Source organism: Schistocerca cancellata, chromosome 4, assembly GCF_023864275.1.
Source record: "Schistocerca cancellata isolate TAMUIC-IGC-003103 chromosome 4, iqSchCanc2.1, whole genome shotgun sequence".
NCBI lineage: Eukaryota > Metazoa > Arthropoda > Insecta > Orthoptera > Acrididae > Schistocerca > Schistocerca cancellata.
The window spans coordinates 654,955,810-654,963,388 of NC_064629.1; the positions used below are offsets into that span (position 1 = coordinate 654,955,810).

General features: G+C 38.2%; 1 protein-coding gene across 1 annotated transcript in view; it reads right to left on the bottom strand.

Moving 5' to 3' along the window:
• Window positions 1-7,346, bottom strand: part of LOC126183358 (ATP-citrate synthase) — a 167,834-nt gene extending 160,488 nt beyond the window's left edge. Inside the window, exon 1 of the mRNA XM_049925269.1 lies at window positions 7,199-7,346. The gene's annotated coding sequence lies outside the window, so the exon portion shown is untranslated. The remainder of the gene's footprint in view (window positions 1-7,198) is intronic.
• Between the last annotated feature and the right edge of the window lie 233 nt (window positions 7,347-7,579).

The following is a 7,579-nucleotide window of genomic DNA, read 5'->3' on the forward strand; positions in this document are numbered from 1 at the left end:
ATGCAGAATATTTTGAAAACTAACCCAGTCATCATACGCAGGTGCTGTGAGCTGTATTATGTCTACTCACTGCACAGACATTGACTGGGTTTCAGTGTTTTTAGTGTCTCCTTGCTGTTTATAGCAAAGTTCAACTACAAGTGCTCGCTACATGCTTTGATGCTTACTTGTTTTTCAAAGCAAGTATTTATTTTACAAAGTGTACATTCACTTAACATTTTACAACTCTGGAGGGTAAGAGTGCCAGCAATATCTTAACAAACTGAGTGTTGGACCCGAAGCTTTGTGCAGAAAGAAACCTCCATCATGGTTTATTAGGTTTTCCCACATCTTTATTTCAACAGACTCCCTAATTTTGCTTTCCCAGAAACTTAATGTCTGCACCATGATACTCGTCTCATCATACTTAATTTCATAAGTATATTCCCGACAGAGCTCAGCAACAGTTGATTTGCTTGGTTGTTTTTGTTAGGTCTGTCATTGTTGTTCCTTGCATCCTTCCTTGATTGGTTCTAGCAGTCTGTCCCCTGTAAGACCTGTCACATTCATACAAAATGCAGTGTACACCCAAATTATGGAGACCTAGATTGTATTTAACTTTACAACAAAGATGTTTTATCATTATTCACTGCAAAAATTGGCCAAAAAAAGTTCTACAGAAATATGGCTTCCACTGTATTTCACTCCCATTAACATATATGAAAGCCTTCTTTGTAATGTTAAAGACAATCTAGGTCTCCAAGAGCAGGGCATGTGGCACATATCATGCAAATGTGGCAAGCCTTATGTGGGGCAGCCTGTCAGAATTGTCAAGGAGTATGAACCATCAGTGACACACCTAAGTGAAACAGTCAAGTATATCAGTTGTTGCTGAGCATAGCACTGCCTCAAATACAAAAATGGAATAAAACATGACAAGACCTATATTGGGGTGCAAATTCCAAGTTTCTGAGAGAGTAAAATTACAAATTCTATTGAAACAGAGAGTTCTGGAAACCTAATTAACTGTGGTGAAGACTCATTTTGATCAGGAATTGCTTCCAGCACTAAAAGTTATTAAGCTCTCGCTGGCCGTCTCATCCACCAGAGCTGGCTCTGAAATACAAGTAAACATCAAAGATCACAATGGGCACTGGGGGCTATAAATAGTGACATAACACCTACAATACTTCAATGTACAGTTCAACTCAAGACATTGAGTACACAACAGCTCATAGCATCTGAAGAAGACATATGGATCAGTTATCGAAATATAAAATGATGTCAACAACTCTGCTGTACAACTGAAAGTTCACTATTAATACTTTTGGAGTGCCATACTGTCAATAGCAACTGTCTTGTTACGAATCTTCCATTTTGAAAACATAATCTCTCAACGATGCCTTACCCTTGCTTCAAAATTTTAAAAGTCAATGAACTACGTAATGTTTGTGTCTCAGTATATGCTATCTTGGCACACAAACTGCTGTTTTCTTGGTCACCACATGACCCAGTACTCCACATGAATTCTTCATCTGTTGCAACATCTTTCAGAGCTACATATAATCCAAGCAGTTCATGTCATTCATTGTTCTCCCTGCCATGACAGCTGTCACATGACCTAATCAAGTATTCAGGATGTTTTGCACCACAAAAAGTAAAAACTAAACTATATCTATTAATGTTTATATTTAGTGAAAGAATATTTATTGACGCAGCTACTATGAAAAACAGTTTGAAACTGTATACCATCTCTTCACAAACACAGATACCCCATTTAGATGATGCAGAAAACTTTTTCATACCACAATATGACAACACGAACCTCAGGATAAACTGGTAATCACCAACTAGAAAACAGTTTGTTCCTTGTTTTCTTTCTTTTTTTGGGGGGGGGGGGGGGGGATGTGCACCTTATATCCAATGTTCTGGATGATCTAGACAGGTCTCTGCCATTTTATCTACCCATGCCTTTCTACTTTTACCTCAGAATGCTTACCTACTAAGTTTTAAAAAAGTTAAGAAACAATACCAGTCCATTCAGCCCAGTATTTGGAGATTTTTTTAGACTTTTCAACTATTACTAAATATATTTTGTGTAAAAGACTATGTCTTAGGAGGAGAACAGCAGCTGGCATTACATCAACTTTTGCTAGCATTACTCAAACTTTGATTATATATGAAACTATTTTACATAGTAATCCACAGTACAAAAAGGTAACACACAGTATAAGAATCCACGAATGCAATGACAGTTGTCTGTTTCTGAAAATGAAATTTTGCTAGATGTCAGATCAAACAGTAAAATAAAAACACTTTGAGCCCACTGTAAAATACTGAACATTCATTACAGTGTTAAAATTAAAATTTTACTGCAAAAGACCATCTCCTTATCAAAGGTGCCTTGGTTTTCAGAGGAGCTGAGAGCTGACTGACAAAACCATAATGAAGATCGTGGCTGAAAATGAGCAGAGGTAGTTACTGTTAATAAGAGGATAAAATAATGAACAGAACTGCACACCAATATTCCCAATACTGCAGAATCCTATAGAAATGTCTATGGACGTACGTTCTGACTTTCCTGGAAGAAAGTAAGCTTCTCCCACAGAATCAACATGTGTTCAGGAAAAACCACTTTGAAACACAGTTTGCTTTTTTTCCCATACATTATATCTTACAAATAGTAAATTCAGTGTGTGTGTGTGTGTGTGTGTGTGTGTGCGCGCGCGCGTTTTATTTGTACTCCACACATTAAACAAGTTATTTATAAGATAGGGTCAGAGGGACACCTAGTTTGTTCACTGGTGAAAAAATACCTCAGACAATATTTCCACAAATACTTTACCCAAACATCCGATAGTGCCTACTTCTGCCTATTAATCTATAACTTTAATCAGTCCACATCACTGAAAGCTATCCCTGATGGGATTTATGGCACATGACAAATGAATGGGTAAATCACATGGTGAATGAATTTACATTTAAATAATGTGAGATAATGCCCTCAGTAAAGGAAAACTTTGTCATTTTCAATTACACACAACTAGTGATAAATTCTGGAATCTGTCGTCCTTTAAATATCCAGCAGTAGTACCACAAAGTGGTACAATATGGAATGAATATTCTAAACCAGTAGCAGAGAAAATGAATGGAAGATCGATTTGTTAGCAGAGTTCTCACAAAAATGTGGTGCACCTCTGAAGCAAAACTCTTACAGGATGCTGATGTATTGCTCTGGTCTTTTAGGAAAAATGAAAGATTAAATTTACATAACCTGTTACAAACAAGGCAACTGGAGACTGTGCACACGCTCAGCTAGCACAAGAACAGTGAAGCCAACTGGTTAAGTCCCTTTCATGAAAATGCAGCAGAGACACTAAAGAAACTTACAATGAAAATCTGAAAGGAAGGCAGAATTTTCACAGAACACTGTTGGGTAAATTAGGAAAACCAATATTTAAAGAAAAACATAATATTTAAGCTTTTTAAGTGTCCTGTATTTTTTACAGAGTATAGAATGGGTTCCAACTAGAAGAAACCCTATAAACATCAGTCCGAAAATAAATACTTGTTGAAATATGGGCCATTTTGTCCCGTGATGGTCACCTGTTTGTTGACACTGCAGGAGGCACTCAAAGTAGTTACTTATTCTGGCAGCAGCAGCACCAGCACCACCACCACCACATCAAAGAAACACAAACCCGTGTGAACACACTTGGCTATCCTTGTATTTGTTCACATGCAATGAAGTACATGTTCCTGTAAGGTACGCACATTGACTAGTGTGGTGTACGTTAATGCCTTTAAGTCACCCATACCCAGAAACCTGAAAAATTAAAGTCAAGTAAACAGGAGTCTCAACCAAACCATTGCTTAGTAAACATTTGAGTTGTGTAATGATACACCATGCTGAAAGTACGGTGGTGTTCAGTCTGGCATAACCACATCCGCAGTCTTTCTGTTAAGGGTAACATTCTCCACTAGCTGAGGTAGTTTGCTGAACAGAAATCGGTAATAAACAGCAACTATTTGTTTGTCAATTACAATCCCCGCCCCCACACACTGACACTAAAGTGAACCTGATGCCTTGCTTCCCCATCTGCTCCAGAATTTGCATGTGCCCACAAATGGTTATTGTGGTAATTTACTATCCTATTTTGTGTGAATCCCAGCTAATCTGTAAAGAAAATGGAGTCAACTAAAAGGTTCAATTCTATCCATCTGCTGTGACGCATGGTGTGTGTTGTGTGACATCACAGTGGCAAGGTTGTGCGTGTTTAAAAAACAAAACAAAAATCTGTTGTTGTTATACTCCTGCGTTTGCTGTTTATGTTCCGAAGTTGTTTGTTAGGCATGTTAATGAATCATTTGATGCTTGTATTGGTCCACTAGAGGGTACTTTGAATTAATGAATTCCGTCTGTCTGTGTGTGTGTGTGTGTGTGTGTGTGTGTGTGTGTGTGTGAGAGAGAGAGAGAGAGAGAGAGAGAGAGAGAGAGAGTTAAGTTGACCAAACTCTCTCTTCTCAGACCACAGACCTTTAAGTCACCATGATAACATGTGCAATACATATTCAGAGGTATCAAGTTCAAGAATTCTAGGTTGGCCATTCAAGAGATTGTTTTGGTTACTTATTATTTTTGTTAAATTAGTTTCCATTGGGTTCTGTGCACAAGACAAGTGAGTGACCATTGTGTGTTACAGTAGTTTTCATTTTGTAGAGAAGTATGTTCTGAAGTCATTGAATGTAGGGGAAGATGGGGACCATGAGTGGTAGTGGAAAACAATAAATCTCTGTCTGCAAACTTCCAGCATGATGAAGGTGAAAAATGTGTCCGCAACTTGTCTTATAATTGAAATAAATGGTCGTAGCTCTGCCATAAATTGCATTGAGAAGTAAGTTTCATTTCTTGATGGTGACTAGTTTCAGACACCTGTGTCCATTTTCAATCCATCCGCACTGTAAGTGTGACAAATACAGGTGACAGCCTATGTACAGAATCTGCCCCTGCAGTAACCAAAGCAGCATATGGCCGACTTAACAACAGCTGAATCTGTTTGATAAAATGAGAGGTAGTTCTCATGAAGGTTTATGGATGTAGGAGGCTGTTCTGTATGGGCAGGATTCAGACATTTTTCAGGTGCTTGAAAATAAAACAAAATGTGTATGGGGGGGGGGGGGGGGGGTTTGGTTTGAAGATCGCATTGAGGAGGGTACAACCACACTTTCAAATGCTTTTTCATCATACAAGGATTGAGGGAGAAGGACATATGATCATTTAGTTGTAAAACACAGAATTCAGTTTAAGGATTATGGTGCCAGTGTGTGTAACAATAAAAAAAGGGGGACTTGAGGAGGCTATTAAATCTGTTATAGGGAGGGGAATAGGGCCTCCTTGCAGCCTCATTTAGAGGAGAGCTGCTACTGGAAGTGTGTCCTGGATAAATATTGTGTATTTCATTGTTTTCTTTGGGTACGAGGAAAAATTTATAGGTCAAGGATTTCAACTGAATAGGTTGGGTAAGTGCCACAGGTATTCTTTTTTTGGGGGGTGGAGGGGGGACAAGAAGTTGTTTAGCTTTGTCTCTTAAGAATTGGGTCTTTTAAGGTGTGAATATTGTTAATTTTTGTTAGTTGTATTTATCCTGACCACTAGTTTCTCCCCTCGAACTTTTGACCATTATTGAATAAAGATTAACTGCCTCACAATTCAAAACAATGCCAGTTGGTCTGTATAAGATACTGAAGAAAAAGAAGTGCAGAATGAGATGTGAGGGGCAAGGACTAGTAGAAACTGCAGTACTGTTGTATGTGCAGCCAGGAGGGGAGGGGGCATAATTTATACTTATGTAATTAAGAAAAAAAGACAGTGGTGGTGGTGTGGGGGGGGGGGGGTGATGGCAGAGAAAGGTTGAGACCCAGGTGATGCAAATTTCAGATACAATTTGGATAGTGTCCCACTGCATTTCTTGTACTTTATGTACAACAAATGTACTTAACATACATTAAAATATTAGTTGGCAATTTGTCCATCATCTAAGTTTTGTAATTTTATCTTCAGTTTTAGCTGTCATGATGAAATGTGCGTTCAGTGTGGTAAAGTGCTTTTAAATATGGCACAAATATAAACATCAGACTGTACTAAGGTCAATCTTGTTACCACATTTATTTGACGTTAACATTCATTGCCTTCGCCAACGCAACAAATTACAACATTTCAACCTAGCCTTGACCTCTGGCTACATTAAAAATGATGTCTTGACTTCTGGCTACGCTAAAAACGTCTGTCACTGCTACTAAGTTTTCGTTGAGGGATGGAGTGCGCGTAATTTAACATCACACTGAAGACCACATTTTCAAACAGCTACTGGAGTCATCCGGTTGTAGCCAGCAGAATTTTCTGCCACGCAGTGGTCACGCATGCCCATCATTGGCGGTCGGAGGGGGGAGGGGAGTGAAAGTAGTGTGTGTGTGTAGAGAGAGAGAGAGAGAGAGAGAGAGAGAGAGAGAGAGAGAGAGACCTTAAACACGCGAAATGTACCATTTAGAACGGCATAATGAACTTATACATTTTCGCTTTGACGTTTGTATAACAATCATGTCCATTGAGGAAAAAAAAATCGTTACCGTAACATAACGGTATCACCTACTCTTGAAATTGTTTTAAGTAACTAGTTTGGCTGATACTTGTGTAATAACCTAAATATTTTTGTGTCAGCATAAAATATTTGCCCGATATCTGTGTGAATTATTTACTACAACAGAGTTTATTAACATTTCATCTTCCTCTTGGCAAATTAATCTGCTTGATTTTACTAGGTTAGCTAATTTCATAAACGCAGCAGCTGTATATAACACAGCACCTCTCATTTCATCAATTACAAGCATCTCTTTAGGAAAATTTGGCCTTATTAGAAAAACTTTTAGACATTTATTTTGAAGTCACACATACTAAAGAGCATCCGATAAGATATTTTTCACTTTCGATTCAATTTGCATAAATGCTCATACTCTATGTCAGCAATATCGTCCAGTCATGATGCTACATCGTAATTTCCAACTGCAGTATTCCGATCAGCTCAAACCGCAGTAGTAGTTTAACAACGCCATCATGTTTTCACTTCTCGAACAACATGTAACACTCGTATGGCATCTAATCTCATCTCCATGATACGAAAACGTAAGTATATTCAATATATCGATTTCTGAACATACTTACAATAGTTACATGCGTCAATGTATTCCGAACAAACTTCAGTTTCGCACCCACTACATACACATGCAGCTCTTTCAACTGTTTAAGTAAAAGTCAAAGACTTTAGCTGTCACACGGGAAAAAAGGTTAAAAAATGTTCGCCTTGTAGCATAAAAATCTCTACATTTGTGGCCGCACTAAACAACACTGGCATATGATCATAACTACAGAATAGTAATAGTGTAGCAAAGGTCCGCTGTTCGGACCATAATGGTTACGCACTGTTAGAGTTTCCGTGTCCCGACTGTAATATAGTTACGCTTAGCGAAGACGGGGAGCGAGAACTGAGAAAAGTAGCAGAAGTTATACAAGCTTCAAATCAGATCAATATTCTCTCAGATTCTA